The sequence below is a fragment of the Acipenser ruthenus genome, chromosome 4 (assembly GCF_902713425.1).
Source record: "Acipenser ruthenus chromosome 4, fAciRut3.2 maternal haplotype, whole genome shotgun sequence".
NCBI classification, from domain to species: domain Eukaryota; kingdom Metazoa; phylum Chordata; class Actinopteri; order Acipenseriformes; family Acipenseridae; genus Acipenser; species Acipenser ruthenus.
The window spans coordinates 32,827,958-32,846,149 of NC_081192.1; the positions used below are offsets into that span (position 1 = coordinate 32,827,958).

The 18,192-nt window shown below is 35.9% G+C and overlaps 1 protein-coding gene across 2 annotated transcripts in view; it reads right to left on the bottom strand.

Moving 5' to 3' along the window:
• Positions 1-18,192, bottom strand: part of LOC117400502 (adenylyl cyclase-associated protein 2-like) — an 88,236-nt gene that overhangs the window by 29,776 nt on the left and 40,268 nt on the right. The window lies entirely within an intron of this gene.

An 18,192-nucleotide genomic window follows, 5' to 3' on the forward strand; every position in this document is an offset into this window, starting at 1 on the left:
CAGGGTGTTCAAATTTGGCTGTTTAACATCACTTGGCTTTTCCTGTGTTGAATATCACTGCTATTATAAACAAAACAAATATGTAACTGTTTATGAAAACATTTTTAAAATCTGTTTTCAGGTTATATTTTGGTCTGGATAGGTTAGGCTGCTTGAAATGTATGTTACTGTTTTAAACAGAGTTAACAAATCTACTGACATCTACCTGTGCTATAATTACTGCTCTACTAAGTATCAGGGCAAGTGCTGCTGCTAATTGCCCAGCGGGGATGCCACTCCATCATTAACGTCCATGCCTATAGTTTGACTGTTGTGTAGTTGTGTTTGCTTATTTTGAGTCTTCTGTTCCTTATTTGTAGTCTTCTGGTCTGCTTGGACAGCATTAAAACAGGGACCTACCAAATGTAGTAGAGGTAGGCAGACAGTGGTAGACAGTGTAGCCTATACTACTAAACAAACCCAAATCTCAGAGACTGAGAATAACAACTCTTCAGACAGTGGGATTTATTATATAAAAAAGAATAACCAATTTAAAACATGTTTATATGAATGTATGTAATGGATCCTTCCTGGATTAATATGTTAATGTTGAACAATTGCCTAACAGATGCAAAACTGAATATATTAGGCAATGCTTTAATAACATCCCCTTAGGTTTTTGAAAGGTTTCAATGATTTATGGTAGACACTTTTCACAACGCAACTCAGGATAAAAATGTCTGGATCAGCACAGCACTTGCATCACCTCGTGACCAACCACAAGCTTAAATAGGAATCGCAGGTATAATTTGCAACAAATATTATGGAATTGTAGAATTAATTAACATAAATCAAAACACAGTGCTGAACAAAGTATTTGACAGTGCATTAGATTATCCCAGGCACAACACACTTGACAAGACAAGAGGCTACTATTAAAAATGTACCTGCTTTTCAAAAATTATCATATTGCACTATTGCAACAGCTCTGCAAATCTTCCCCCAATTATTACATATTTTTTAAATGTTCTCCTCGTCCCAAAAGCATTTCAAACTGCTCCCCCAAACCGGCACTTCTCATGCACTGAACTTCTGAAATGGTTAAAAGCTGCAAACCTACAATCATCATTTTAAATTTCATACTAAAATTGAATTCTAATGGTGTCGGTTGACTACGTTAATCCATTGTTTTTAGCTTTGAAAGCATCATCGATTTTAATTCATGTTTGCTACTTAGTCACACTGGAAGCATAAGTTACAGATGGCAGGTTATGAATGTACAATCCATGTGTGATTTTTTTTTTCTCAATAAATTTAAACACTTATCTACACTTTTAGTTTATTTACTATGTGAAGCCAGTGCCTCTCTCTCTCTCTCTCTCTCTCTCTCTCTCTCTCTCTATATATATATATATATATATATACACACACACACACACACTGTTTGCATACCCCAATAGAAATTTATAATTTCTAGATATTTCTCAAAAACAACAAATAATTGTAGGAAAAATCTTTTGTAGCAAAAGTTTTGCTTTTGTGGATGAGGAAAAAAAGTTACAAGAAATAGATGTCTACAATTATTTATTTCAGCAATTGTTTTGCAAAACTCCAAAAATTCAAAAGTATTCATACCTGACAAGGAAAATGAAATTAATAACTAGTTGAGGCACCTTTACAATAATAACCTGTTTTAAACGATTAGGATATTTGTCAATGAGCTTTTTTGCATGATTCTTTAGTGGTTTTTGACAGCCCCATAGAAGGATATTACCACCTCCATGCTTGACACTAGGTATGGTGTTCTTTTCTTTGTACGCCTCACCAGACTTTCTCAAAACGTAACGACTACCAGTGTGGCCAAATAGCTCCATTTTTGTTTCATCACTCCACAAAACCTTTGACCAGAACTCATATCCATCATTCAAATGCCGTTTTGTATGGCAAGCCAAATTATCATTTAGAGATATCTCTAATTCATTTACAGATATCTCTAAATATTTGAAGATATCTCTAAATCATTTCCAGATATCTCTAAATATTTGAAGATATCTTCAAATATTTAGAGATATCTCTAAATCATTTTAAGATATCTAAAATGCATTTTTAGATATCTTTAAATCATTTGAAGATATCTTTAAATGGAGCTTTAAATGAGATATCTAAAATGCATTTTTAGATATCTTTAAATCATTTTAAGATATCTCTAAATGTTTTTGAGATATCTTTAAATACTTTTCAGATATCTTTAAATCATTTAGAGATATCTCAAAATAATGTCATATTCATTTAAAGATATTGCAAATCATTTGAAGATATCTTCAAATAGCTTCCTGTTCATTTCGAGATATCTCTAAATCATTTAGAGATATCTTGAAATAACTTCCTGATCGTTTAGAGATATCTCTAAATCATTTGAAGATATCTTCAAATGAACAGGAAGCCATTTCAAGATATCTCAAAATGACTTCCTGTGAAAATGCTCTATGTTTTCAATGGACTTCCTGTCCATTTAAAGATATCTTCAAATGAACAGGAAGTTATTTAGAGATATCTCTAAATGTTTTAGAGATATCTCTAAATGAACAGGATGTTATTTGAAGATATCTTCAAATGATTTAGAGATATCTTTAAATGAACAGGAAGTTATTTGAAGATATCTTCAAATGATTTACAGATATCTTTAAATAATATGTGGATTTGGCTAGCATGGTGCGCCAAACTGTCATTTAGAGATACCTTAAAATTAGGGTTTTAAAGATATCTCTAAATCATTTAAAGATATCTTCAAATAACTTCCTGTTCATTTAAAGATATCTGCAAATCATTTGAAGATATCTTCAAATAGCTTCCTGTTCATTTCGAGATATCTCTAAATCATTTCGAGATATCTTCAAATAGCTTCCTGTTCATTTCGAGATATCTCTAAATCATTTGAAGATATATTCAAATGAACAGGAAGCTATTTCAAGATATCTCAAAATGACTTCCTGTGAAAATGCTCTATGTTTTCAATGGACTTCCTGTCCATTTAAAGATATCTTCAAATGAACAGGAAGTTATTTAGAGATATCTCAAAATGATTTAGAGATATCTCGAAATGAACAGGAAGCTATTTGAAGATATCTTCAAATGATTTGCAGATATCTTTAAATGAACAGGACGTTATTTAAAGATATCTTCAAATGATTTAGAGATATCTTTAAATGAACAGGACGTTATTTAAAGATATCTTCAAATGATTTAGAGATATCTTTAAATGAACAGGACGTTATTTGAAGATATCTTCAAATGATTTAGATATCTTTAAATAATATGTGGATTTGGCTAGCATGGTGCGCCAAACTGTCATTTAGAGATATCTTAAAATGAGGGTTTTAAAGATATCTGTAAATCATTTGAAGATATCTTCAAATAACTTCCTGTTCATTTAAAGATATCTGTAAATCATTTGAAGATATCTTCAAATAACTTCCCGTTTATTTAGAGATATCTCGAAATCATTTAGAGATATCTCGAAATGACTTCCTGTTCATTTAGAGATATCTCTAAATCATTTGAAGATATCTTCAAATGAATAGGAAGTTATTTCAAGATATCTCGAAATGACTTCCTGTGAAAATGCTCTATGTTTTCAATGGACTTCCTGTCCATATAAAGATATCTTCAAATGAACAGGAAGATATTTAGAGATATCTCTAAATGATTTAGAGATATCTCTAAATGAACAGGAAGTTATTTGAAGATATCTTCAAATGATTTAAAGATATCTTTAAATGAACAGGAAGTTATTTAGAGATATCTTTAAATGATTTGGAGATATCTTTAAAACCCTCATTTTAAGATATCTCTAAATGACAGTTTGGCGTGCCATGCTAGCACAATCCATATGGTTTCCATAGTATTTAAAGATATCTGTAAATCAATTTGAGATTTCTCAAATTGATTTACAGATATCTTTAAATTAATTTTAGATATCTTAAAAACTGCACAATTAAAGATATCTGGAATTCAATTTGAGATATCTTGAAATGTTTTACAGATATCTCTAAATATTTCAAGAAATCTTAAAATGCAATTAGAGATATCTCTAAATGATAATTTGGCTTGCCATAGTTTTGCAAACTTTAAGTGATTGTCCTTGTGACATTTTCCTAAGAGTGGCTTTTTCCTTGGCTTGCGACTATTGAGACCTTCACCATGCAATCCTCGACCTATGGTTGAAATGGAAAGCCCAGTTCCACATGCAGCCAATTCACTTTGAATATCTTTGGCAGTCAATCTCAGATTGTTATTAACCCTCACAATTCTTCTACTTGTTCTTGGTGAAAGAACCTTCTTTCTTCCAGACTGAGGGAGCATTGTGACAGTACCACGAGTCTTGTACTTCTTGATAATAATAGAAACAATAGTTGAAATTGGGATACTCAAATGCTTGAAAATATTCTTGTATCCTTCTCCAGTGTTATGACAATAAATAACTTTCTGCCTTCAGATAACTCTTTACTTTTCCCCCATATTGACTTATTGGTTATAATATTGTTTAAGAATGTTCAGCTACAAACCAGCATTGTGTAGACTTTTCTAGGATTAGATTCTGCATTATCATATTGGCATTTCTAGCACCTTGTAGACAATACTATCATAGCATCAAAGGGTATGAATACTTCTAAATTAGCATTTTGGGAGTTTTGAAAAAAAAATTGCTGAAATAAATAATTGTAGACATCTATTTCTTGTAACTTTTTGTTCCTCATCCACAAAAGCAAAACTTTTGCTACAAAAGATTTTTCCTAAAATTCTTTGTTTTCAAGAATTTTTTTTCAATTATAAATTTCCATTGGTGTATGTAAACTTTTGACTACAAGTGTGTGTGTGTGTGTGTGTGTGTTACTACAATGACCACTACCTTACTACAATGAGTTGCATCTCCAATAAAAATATCTTCAAAAAATCCTTAACTTGGTTATGTCTAAATGTAACATTTGTGTAGAGCTGTGGTTTCTTAAACTCTGGAGGTCTGGAGTTTGGCTAGGGGGTCCCCTATAACATCTCTTTTATAAAACACATAATGTACTTTAATTAATGGTTTCCATAGCCAGTGCCACTGTCCCACTCTCATGAACATTACATTCGCAAGCACACCCCCCCACCCCCCCAAAAAAGTTCCAATGGCATCCATGGCTTCATCATTATTCATGGCATCCCTGCAATCCACTGGATAATTACACAAATCAGCATATAAATGGGCTAGTCCTACAGAACTGGAGGATATGCAAAGTAATAGACAACAGATAAATTTGATCTGTTCCCGCCCAGCACATGGCTGTAAGTGAGAGATAATTACCACTGAAAAAAAAACAGCAGCAGCATTTGCCAGGGAAATGTGTGGTGCAATTAGGCACCATACTGTACAACTGACAATGTTAGGAGAGCAAGCAGAGAATGAAATTAAGCAGGTCGGTTCCTATGGCCAGCAGCTGTTGCTGTTGTAAGCACATAAGCACTAATCCTGGTCATGTGACTGTGCCATTGCACACATATTATATATATATATATATATATATATATATATATATATATATATATATATATATATATATATATATATATATATATATAGAACATGACCATAAAAAGTAAGAGACACTTGGCTCTGGCGGTGGAAGAAATAATGTATTTTAGTTGTTACAGGGCTGGCATGCCAAGTGGATTTTCATCTCCCGCATGGTTGCTCATTTGTGTACAGTTACTGCTTAATACACCAGAATTATGTTTTACATAGTTGGTGGAAAAAGCTTCCTCTGCCTAAAATGAGAAATAATTCACATGTAAACAAATATGAAAAACTGCCTCCCTATTGTACATTATTCTATAGTAAACTCGTACGACACCAGAGTGCTTAAAGGCCCAATATGTTTTTTTTTTAATTTAATTTTATTCCTTATCTTATTTAATTTGGTTGGTTTTCAATTGATAAGAAAAAAGCTGTTTACTAGATTCTTAGATGGCCAACAGCTCTGAATAATTCAAATTAGAAAGGAATGGTGACGTCTTATTGAAGATGAAATGCATTTGTTTAATTTCATTCTAACAACTTTATTATATGCAGTACAATATACAGTCAGTCGCTTTATGGGGACGCCTTGGGAGAAGTAAAAATATTTGTCAAAACGTCAGTACATCTTATGCTGTGCACTGATATCATACCATGTAAACACTTTTGTATTGTGTAATAGTAGTTACTGAGTACAATCTTCACGTTGTCATAAGTTAATATGTTATGTGTAGGGTGTTTCTTAGTAAAACTGAACTTTTCGCACAGTAGACAGAACCTCTCGATCAAACTGAAATAGATGATATCTCTTATAATAGAGACACCCTACACACGATGTATTAACTTATAGCAGAAATTTATGCCATTCTATTTTTATATTATTCTACTACGACTACTACAGAGTCCCTCTTTCTGAAAGACGCATTTCCATACTAAACTATTTCATAAAATGCAAATCACTGTGTGATCCAATTTTCGTTTTCTGTTGACTGACCATAAAAGACCTATAACCAACAAAATGACAGTACGTGTCGCTTTAGATGGGGAGCGCAAGGGGAACAGGAACTGGTAAATCCTCCCAGTCTCCAAGCCTCTGTCACTGCAGTCTATAAAGCTGCCCTGTGTTAACAGAAACTCACTCAGTGCTCAGTCATTCACAGCTTTGTATTAGCAAAGCAAACAGTCTAGACAGACACTTTTCCCTGTCTTTCACTGAGAGATAATCTATCATCTTCATTTGCCTTTCTACTGCTGCATGCATTTGGATAAGCTAATCATTGTTTTCCTGTTTGGATTCTCCCATGACCCCAGAGCTCTAAGCTGCATTCATGAGCAGACAAACATGACATCACACTTTTTTTTCTTTTTTCGGTGTACTAGTGTTATATAGTCTTTTAATGAGTGTCCTTTGTTTGGCGTGTACTGAATTCATAATGCCACTTTATTAAAAGAGAAAATGGATATTCCTGTACTGTGTTTGTACTAATAGGGTTCACCGTAGCATGATTAATGAACACTTCCAATGACAAAATTAGGTCCATTTGAGTCTTTGTTAATGTTAAATATATAAAATGCCAGGCCCTTATTTAGCAATCATTTCAGGAGCAAGGGCACCTTTTCTGAAAGCAATAAAACCTTTTTAATAGTATTAAAATAAAAATAAAAAACAACTGTGTTGCAGCTAGGAGCAGGTAAATTATTATTCTGAGCCATTCCTTGCTGGTTTTATACTGTTCAATTTGTTTGATTCTTTTCACAATATTTGCATTTGGCCTTACATTTGTTGATAAATGGGACAGACTGGGTATATGAACTTGTTGAAACATTTATCTTAATTATGACTTCCTTTTTAGTACCACTATGTACAGTGCCGTGAAAAAGTATTTGCCCCCTGTCTGATTTTCTGCATTTTTGCATATTTTTGACACTGAATGTTATCAGATCTTCAACCAAAACCTAATAATAGATCAAAGGGACCATGAGTGAACAAATAACACAAAAATTTGATACATATTTCATTTACTTATTAAAGAAAGTTATGCAACACCCAATGCCCCCGTGTGAAAAAGTAATCGCCCCCTTAGACTCAATAACTGGTTACGCCACCTTTAGCAGCAATAACTGCAACCAAACGCTTCCTGTAGCTATTGATTAGTATCTCACAGCGCCGTGGAGGAATTTTGGCCCACTCCTCCATGCAGAACTGCTTCAACTCAGTGACATTTGTGGGTTTTCAAGCACAAACTGCTCGTTTCAGGTCCTGCCACAACATCTCAATTGGGGTTTAGGTCTGGACTTTGACTAGGCCATTCCAAAACTTCAAATTTCTTGTTCTTCAACCATTCTGACGTAGACTTGCTTGTGTGTTTCGGATCATTGTCTTGCTGCATGACCCAGCTGCGCTTCAGTTTCAGCTCACAGACGGATGGCCTGACATTCTCCTATAGAATTCTCTGATAGAGAGCAGAATTCATGGGTCCTTCAATGATGGCAAGGCATCCAGGTCCTGATGCAGCAAAGCATCCCCAAACCATGACACTACCACCACCATGCTTGACCATTGGTATGAGGTTCTTACTGTGGAATGCAGTGTTTGGATTTCGCCATACATAACAGGGCCCATGTCGGCCAAAAAGTTCCACTTTTGACTCATCTGTCCATAGAACATTGTTCCAGAACTCTTGAGGATCATCCAGGTGCTTTTTTGGCAAACTTGAGACGAGCATTCATGTTCTTCTTAGTGAGCAATGGTTTCCGCCTTGCTACTCTGCCATGAATCCCATTTTTGCCCAGTGTCTTTCTGATGGTGGAGTCATGAACACTGACCTTAGCCAAGGCGAGAGAGGCCTGCAGATCCCTGGATGTTGTTCTAGGGTTCTTTGTGACTTCCTGGACGATTTTACGCCTTGCTTTTGGAGAGATTTTGGCAGGACGGCCACTCCTGGGAAGATTCACTGCTGTCCCAAACTTTCTCCATTTGGACAATATGGCTCTGACTGTGGTTCGGTGGAGCCCCAGAGCCTTAGAAATGGCTTTGTAACCCTTTCCAGACCGATAGGCATCAACAACTTTTTTCCGGAGGTCTTCAGGAATTTCTTTTGTTCGTGGCATGATGTGCCTCTAGAACCTGTGTGCTGACAACTTCACTCTGATGGTAAGGGCCAAAGTTAGTCAGATTTATATTGGGCAGGGCTGGCCCAAATCAGGGCTGGTTGTTAACCAAAGTACTCAAACAGCTGACCCTAATTATCCCTTTAATTGGGTTGAGTTAACTAGTGGGGGCAATAACTTTTTCACACCTGAAGATTACATGTTTGATTACCTTGCACACCAAACAAATGAAAGAAGCACCAAACTTACCAAATCTAACCAAATACAATGTGAAAAATGTGCAAACATGCAGAAAATCGACAGGGGGCAAATACTTTTTCACGGCACTGTATATATTATGGTACTGAATTGTGCAAGTACTCAAGGCATTGGGAAACCTGTGTTTTAAAAGTACACAGTCAATTATTTTTCAAACTTGCTGTACGCTGTGCATTTCCTTTGGTCTCAATCCCTTCACTGCAGTCTTAAGCAAACAGACCTTCCACAGCAGCCTGTTCACTTCCCTTAACACACTCCTTGTGACCTAAATGTGTCTCGGAGACCTTTTCTGTGACCTAGTAGCTAATCTTTCCCCCAGATATTAAGTAAGAAACTGAGCAATATATGAGCTGGCAGGTTTGAGCCACAACTCTCATGCCACAGCTCTCACTTTATAATATGGCTCTTCAGTGGTTATGTGCTAAGGAACAATGTTAGAATGAACCTGACAAATTGGCCTACTAGGTATTTTACATTTCCTTCGTCAGTTACAGCTTTGGTCTAAGCAACTTTCAGAACTGATATTTTCAGTAATTATGTTCCTAAATGTGTAAGCTCTACACCTTTAAGTTAAAGGTCTTGTGAATACATACCACCTGTCAGCACTCTTGTGAACTTCTCTGATTAATGCTTTTACATGGCCATGATCTTGATTAGGGACAGAACCAGCTATCGGAAACTAATGCCCTTTCAGAAGTTAAAAGGTACAGCTTAACAGTATATATTTAAAGTTTTTAGTTGAAATATAGTTAAGAAAATACATGCAGTGACTGAACTAAACTTGGGAGAAATTTCTCACAACTACCTTGGTGGACACCCCTTGTCTTTTTTGTCTTGTTGTGTGCAACCTATTGCTGCAAATTTAATTTTAAACCAGTCACAGGGTATTTTATGGTCCCAGTACATGGCTCTCATCAATAAGCCATGCTCATCCAATTTAAAAATGAACAGAATTGAAATTCGCTGACAAATTCCACATTCACATGTTGCATTTGAGCAGTTATTGTATGACATGAACCTTTAAGCTTTGTAACCACAATAAGTTCTGATGACATTGCAGACCATGAGAGCGAAGCTCAAATTCTGTTAAATATTTGTGTACTACACGTCCACTCATATCAATGAAGCTGAATGTTCAGATTATTTGGCTATGAAGCGACTGACTGCTCTGCTCAATATTGACTAGATACAAGCACTAGATAGAACCTTTTCCTTAAGGTGGAATATGGCTTTGTTAATATTCAAAAAATCTGCTATGTGTTGTAACAACACATGCAATGTGTAAACAAGCCTTGGCCTGTTGTCTTCTCGTGCTAATGATTCTGCCACACACACATTCATCATCCTCTTATAATAAAAATGCCATATGTTCATTTGCTTTCAGAAGCAGTAACCACTAATCTCTGTTAACAATCGCTTTGAGGATGTTCAAAAAAGACCTGACAATCCTTTTCTTTTACTGTGTAATGGGAGTGCAGTCCAAACAAAAAACATCAATGAATGAAGTTTGTAACACATTAAACAAAAGAAAATAAGAAAACGTTTACAAACGAGAGGAGGCCATTCGGCCCATCTTGCTCATTTGGTTGTTATTAGCTTATTGAATCTCATCAAGCAGCTTCTTGAAGGATCCCAGGGTGTCGGCTTCAACAACATTACTGGGGAGTTGGTTCCAGATTCCCACGATTCTCTGTGTAAAAAAGTGCCTCCTATTTTATGTTCTGAATGCCCCTTTATCTAATTTCCACTTGTGACCCCTGGTCCTTGTTTCTTTATTTTTCAAGTCGAAAAAGTCCCTTAGGTCAACATCGTCAATACCTTTTAGAATTTTGAATGCTTGAATCAGATCGCCATGTAGTCTTCTTTGTTCAAGACTGAATAGATTCAATTCTTTTAGCCTGTCTGCATATGACATGCATTTTAAACCCAGAATAATTGTGGTCGCTCTTCTTTGCAGCAATATCCTTTTTGTAGCGAGGTGACCAGAACTGAACACAGTATTCTAGATGAGGTCTTACTAATGCATTGTAAAGTTTTAACATTACTTCCCTTGATTTAAATTCATATTCTCATTATTTCTAGTACAACAGTAAATATGGCAGTAAATAAGTATTTTTTATCAAATACTAATAGCTGTCATTTGCCTTGTATGCCATGAAGTCATGTTGTATGCTTGCTCACAAAATAGGCCACCTTTTCCTCTGATCAGAAAGGACATGAGTGCTGCATTCCTCAAAGCTAAGCAGGCTCTAATACTGTGCACTATAATATTACAGATGTACAATTTATGACCACTGCTCCCTACATGCTCTATGTATTAGTAAACAGCAGAAGGAGTTGGCACACATGATTTCTTTGAAATCAGGAAGCACAGTCACACGTCCAAACAAGGCCTTCGCAAAGCAAGCTCAAGAGGTCTGATCCTTAAAAGGTTAAAATGAAATCTGTGAGCATGTGAAGACATCTAATTCAAAGTGCTTTTAGTGGTGCTTGTTTTTCATTACACATGGAGGCAGATGAGGCCAGCTCCATGCTTCATTTAACCCGCTTAGCTTTACCTCGCCATAGCTGGGCTAACTGAAGTGAAACCCTGAACTGACCTCACCAGGGCTTGAACCTACAGCTCTGTATATTGCACTCGAGCTCTTTAGTGACTACTTCACCACCTTCAAAACCCTTTTTGCTGCTACTGTTTTAAACGCTAACTCTCTGCTGTGCCATGGGAAAAAATATTGTTTTTACAACTTTTGTTCTAATCAAATTCTATGATTAAGGATTTTACAAACACATTACATTAACTTACTAGTATGATATAATATTTGTGTACAATGAAAACATTTCAGGTTGAATATCTGAAACAGTTGCTGCTAGACAGCATTTGTCTGCATTATCAAAGTCTCAGAAGCTGCTCTGTAAAATGCTGGCTGCTAACAAATAAGTATATAACAAATTACACTGAAAGAAAGTGCTTTGTTGTTTTTTACATGTACAGTATAAGGGTCATACTTTCTGTCCTCGTACGTTGCCATTTCGATTCCGCTCTCCGTATTTCTGGCATGGGTACGCAGATAGGCGTTCACTGGAGCAAGATAATCATTGTGTTTACATCTTGATCAGTATTTCCTTTGCCAGAAATACTCCTTTTAAGACTAGTGTAAACAAAAGCCACTTCTTGCGATATCTCAGAATCTTTAGGGGTACTGCAATATGAAAGTGATTTTCTCATCAGCAATTCTTCCATGTAAAGGTTTTTATGAGCTCTTAAACTATAAACTAGTCTGTTCTGTTAAATCTTAAAGAGGAATTATTGCTTTAATGTTGAATAGATTACAGGAAACTATTACAGCTTTCCACATTGTGTGAAATATTTAAGGTCAAAGAGAAAATAACAAAACCTAAAACATGGTACAATCAGAGGAGACAATGTGTCATTTCCCTGGCTTGTACAGACTTACTGTTTAAAACATCAGTGAAGATTGTATTATTGGCAGAGGTTACTTATTTTTTCTATTTACGAGGGACACTGAATTATTTTAAACAAGACAGATTCTCTAATATACAAAATCTATACTGTGCCCATTTATAGGGATTTTGGGGTGATATTGTTTACCTGTACTAGAATTTGTCCAGGATACTAGACACAGCTTTTTTAAACTGTACGACTGGGTTATTAAAAGGCTGTACAGCTTAAAATGTTAAATCCAGCGTATATAAATACATTATTCCTAAAACACATAAAAAAAATTAAAAAAAAAACATTATTACAGAATCTTTTTCATATTGTTTCTGTATCAACAGTTACAGTGAACATAATTCTTGGAACTTGTGGTTTACCCTAACATAAAATGTTGAAGCACTGCTATCACTATAATATACCAAATAACAAAAGAAACATATATTGTTGCAAATATTTAATGCTAACACTGCATACAATGTCAAAAAGCATTTCTTAACTTCATCACACTTCTTGTTTAGCTCTATTAATGTTTCCTATTTAACAAAACAGTTCTGTGGATGTGTCTGTACTACTACAAACATGTTTGTGTCTTTTGTACCTGGTGCAAAAATATTAATAACTCGTACACACAACAAAATTCTAAAAACTGCTGCCTTCTTTATTAGAGGTTTTTCAGAACTAACAGGCTGATGGGTATACGTCAACTAAACTCCCACCCAGGTCTTAAAGAGACACCGTCTTACTATTAATGTACTTAAAGCAATATACTACAGTGTTCAATACCCACTATGAAAACCCTCCAATACAAACTTTTATAACCTCCCAGACATTCAGTTCCAGCTGTCAGGACCAGAAGTCTGTTGATGAGGTTGGTGACATGTGACTAGATCCAGGACCCCAGCAGGAAAACTGCCAGCAAGGGTTGTTTTGTAGGCTGATTTTATAATAAATCCTGCAGTTGTTGTTGTGCTTGAAGCAGTGACAGCAGTGTATTCAAGTTAAATGGCATCATGTGTATTTTGCAGAAAGATATACCTACTAAAAGCTCTCCTACTTGCACATAAATTAACCTGAACAGCTCGGTTTGAGGTTCTTATTTTATAGGGGCTGCTGTAGCCAGTATAGGACAAGAACATTTTCAACCTTATTTTTTTAAACTGTACCTCCTCTTTCTGGAAGTTTCACCTCAAGTACCCCATTTACAATTTTTATTTATTTATTTATTCATTTTTTTAATTTAGTAGTATCATTCTATCCCAATTTAGAATAGCCAATTATTTTTAGGCTCAGCTCAGCGCTACCACCCCCACGCTGACTTGGGAGCGGCGAAGACGAACACAAGCTGTCCTTGGAAGTGTGTGCCATCAGCCGACTGCTTCTTTTCACTCTGCAGACCCACCATGCAGCCACCTCAGAGCTACAGCACCCCCTCTGGGCGGGGCTCGGCCAATTGTGCACCACCCCCTGGGAGCTCCCGTCCACAGTTGGCAGTGGAATAGCTTGGACTTGAACCGACGACGTCCAGGCTATAGGGCACATCCTGCACTCCACACAGAGTGCCTTTACCGGATGCACCACTCGGGAGCCCCTGCCACTTTACAATTTTCACTCTACTGAATGGTACCACAGTTACAATATAACACTTATCTAAACCTAAGGTGAATGGCTATAAAAGAAAACAAACTGATAATTATCACCTAAAGTCAGCAAAATTCGCTCCCCAATTTTCTGGCCTCTAAGCATTTTAATGGCTCAGAACAACAACTTAAAGGAGAGTAGTATGTAATTAGGGACTCTGTTTTCGGTATTAGTTTTTTTTTTTTGTTTTTTTTTAGGAATGAACAGGCTTTTTGTAGATTGTACCTTTCTGATATTGTCCAAAATAATTCTTCTGTAGTTTGATGTGTTGAGTCGTGCTGTGAAGGGTCCAATAACAGCACAGAAAGGAACCGCAGTGAGCACAAAATACAGTAAATGTAGTTTCTGGTTTTCTTTAAATGTTTATAGGGAAAACTATTTTGTTTGTTTTTGTTTTGTGGGTGGGGGAGTTTATCTGTGTTGGTTAAAAACCTAAAATCAGAAACCCTATAACATGACAGAAGACACACCCCTGAGTGGTCTTTAAAAAAAAAAACACACTGCAAGACCATTAAAACATTTTCCATTACTCTAGGCTTGTTTCTATCTTCCACAATAACCTACGTGTTTTCACTAAAAACAAAACCCATGCTAGGGTCATAGAAATCCACGCAGATGTTTTATTATTCATATTGGCCCAGCCTTCACAATACAAATTTAGTTTAAAAAAAATAAATATTGCCACATGTTAGAACATGTACAGTATATGCAATGGTGTTCCCATCAAACACTTACTGTACCACGATACATGATTGATACGAATGGTTATAGTCTTTCTGTCGGGCATTGTATTAAATTTAAACTTCGACAGACATTTCATTAAAACACATTAGGCATGATGCTTATATCTTCTCAATAGCTCTTTCCCAAATTCGCAATCCTATCATTGGCTGTTTGTTACAATATGCCTCTTCATGACTTCAAACTCTCTGAAGGGTAACTTGTAACTTGTGCAGTGTCCTATTTATTGGTATTTGTTGTTGTCACTATTTTTCTTTGACATGTCATTTAAAAAAAAAAAAATAAAGTCCTTTATAGAGCACACAAATGACATTACAAGGTCTAATGACTGTTGGCTTGTGCGTCAGTCATGTGCTCAGCATGCAGATTTATTTATTTATTTATTTATTGCAGAAGTAAAACATGTATTCACTAGTTTTGATGTGAACAAAAATGCCCACTCAAACAGAAGAACCCCAGGTGAAATGTTCCACCAAAGGATGTTTTCACTGCATCATTGATGTGATATCAGTATATTTAAGGAATGCAGCATTATTTAAGCGATAGTGCCTGTCAATGCAGGCTCTACCGTGTGGTAGTTGACCACGACTAGAGTAATGCATCCCGAGCTGAAGGTGAGGATGCTAACGAAAGTACATCCTTTATTGAGTGGGCACTATCGCTATTAGAAATAAAAAAAAATCAAATTTTCTTTAAATAAACATTTTAAAACCTAGATTTACTTTGAACTTGTATTATTATTATTATTATTATTTATTTCTTAGCAGACGCCCTTATCCAGGGCGACTTACAATTGTTACAAGATATCACATTTTTACATACAATTACATTATTTTTTCACATTATTTTTACATACAATTACCCATTTATACAGTTGGGTTTTTACTGGAGCAATCTAGGTTTAGTACCTTGCTCAAGGGTACAGCAGCAGTGTCCCCATCTGGGATTGAACACACGACCGTCCGGTCAAGAGTCCAGAGCCCTAACCACTACTCCACACTGCTGCCCTTGTAGTAATTTGTCAGGTACCCTTCCGCTGAGGAAAGTTTGAGGAAAATGTTTTAATAAAAAAAACAAGGTTGGCATACATATTGAAAAAAAAAAAAACTTTTTACTTGTCAGAGTTGCTTATAGTTCTATCTGCTAGATTGGAGCAATACTGCTCTGCTGAGGCCCTGGTGACACCCTGTGCTACAGGCATTTTGTGATTTTGGGACTCGCCTGTTTTACATAAAAATTATTCTATTTTCCTTTTCAGATACCCCTGGCAAACTATATATTGTTTTTTTTTTTGTCAGACTCAAGTTTCTATTGGTGCCAAATCTTTGTGGTTTATTTGGCCACGTGACCACAAAAAACATCTATTATTGTAAAATAAAATGTTGCTTTTGATAAAATGTATTATACCTGCATCACATTTAGTCACTATAATGTGAATGTTTGATGGAAAATGTAGAAACTTTTAAGCTGCTGGATGTGCCTGTGCCTATGTGGAAATATCTACATTGGTTTTGGGCGGTTTACATGCTCTAGACAGACACCAGGCCACTTTGACCTTTCCACTTTGAAATATGCAGCCCACGGTCCATAGCACCCACCCCAATTTCATGTGCCCAGTATGCCACCAAAGAATGAGATCCCCTGACATAAGTATACATTTTTTGAAACTGCACAAAATAAGGATTTTAGAAATGGGAAACATGACCTAGCATGTCAATGATGTGTTACCCATAATCCTTCTGCAAGTTGAGGTAATGCCACTGTATATAGCAAAAATCACTTGTTTTATCTTATATTTGGACCTGTGAATCTGACAGCTTTTGTTCCACTGTTAAAAGGACAGTGGTTCTGAATTGCCCCGAGTGTCCTGAATTCAAAAATACAAAACATGTGCACCTTTATGCTTACGGTTTCTCTCCAACCAGACACAACAAGTCTGAGATACAAGGTGTCACACACAGTAACTATATACAAAAAACATGTGGTTCCTAATGGTTATTGTTACCCGCTACCCCAATTTTTTGTTCAGTGGTGAATTTACACCATTGAACAAAAAAAAATAAAGTTGCAACTAGTACCTCCCACACACTCAATACGTTACAGTAGTGTCATACGATCAGAGTCAGGAGCAGGAAGTATCAACATACTTCCTGTATCTACCCTCAACATCAACAAAACAAGATGTAGACAAATAGTCAGATGTTACTTCAAAGCTGATTTCATGAAGCACAGCTCGATAGAACAGCTACTAATCAAAGGTAAACTTTTTTTATTATCAATCCTCATTGAAAAGAAAATGAAAGTTACACACAGACTGTTTTAAAATCATTCGGGATGTTTCACAGTACAAGCCAAAGATAGCCACCGCTTGCGTTCAAATAGGCTGTAAATTACATTTAACAACTGCGTCACATCAAATATATTTTGTCGGTGAAATATAGTGAAATTAAAGCCAATGACTGAATATGTTATGTAATAACTCCTCAATGAGCGACCCCGAGTGAAAAAAAGACTATCCAGATTTTTTTATTTTTTTTTACCATGTATTTCAATTGGACGTACGACGTACGTCCTTAGCACTGGGAAAGCGATTTTTGGACGTACGAGGTATGTCCGTAGCACACAAGAGGTTAATTATCCGTGTCATGGTTTGTTGTTGAAAAATGCTGAGCTCCAGTCCAGCTGACGCGACAGTGGCAGGTACAGAATTTATTGGCTGGTTTTGAGGCACAGCACTGATTGGACGATCCAGTGGATAGTAAAATAAATGTGATTGCCAGTATTTGCTGTCTAATAAATGTGAACTGAGCTTTCATTATGGCAAGTCAAAATGAAAAAGCTGATACTTGTGCGTACTGATTGTGACGTAGCAGTGGGAATCTACCACCTGATAGAAGCCTGCTAAAGCTGGAAACTGATTGGCTGATGGCACTGAATTGTTTTCTAATAAAGTGCAAATCAAGGATTTAAAATGTTCTTATCTCTATTAGAATTAGCAACATTTGACCCTATTCACAATGCTAGGTGTTGCCCCAAATTGTGTACCGGAGTGAAGATGGGACCATAAAGCTGGACCAAGCAACTGAAATGCTTCACAGGAGGTGATAAGGTACCATGAAGTAAAATGAACCACACAGTACAAAAAAAAGTGCTAAAAATAGGCAACTGATTGCACGTAGCTTTGGGCGCAACTTCAATCTAGACACCATTATGCTTCGTTTTTATAGCCCACACATTGGCAATTATACATGAAGGGGGCTTTTTTTTAATCTATTCCAGGGTATTACCTTCAAATTATCTTCTGCAAACTTCATGTACTACAATTTTTAATTACCGGTACTGTAACAAAGATATCTTGCTATGTGTATCCCCTATGTAATGAAATATGATTCTTTGTAATAAACATCATACGAATAGAAAGAGGTTAATTAATACTGTAAATCGAGTACAG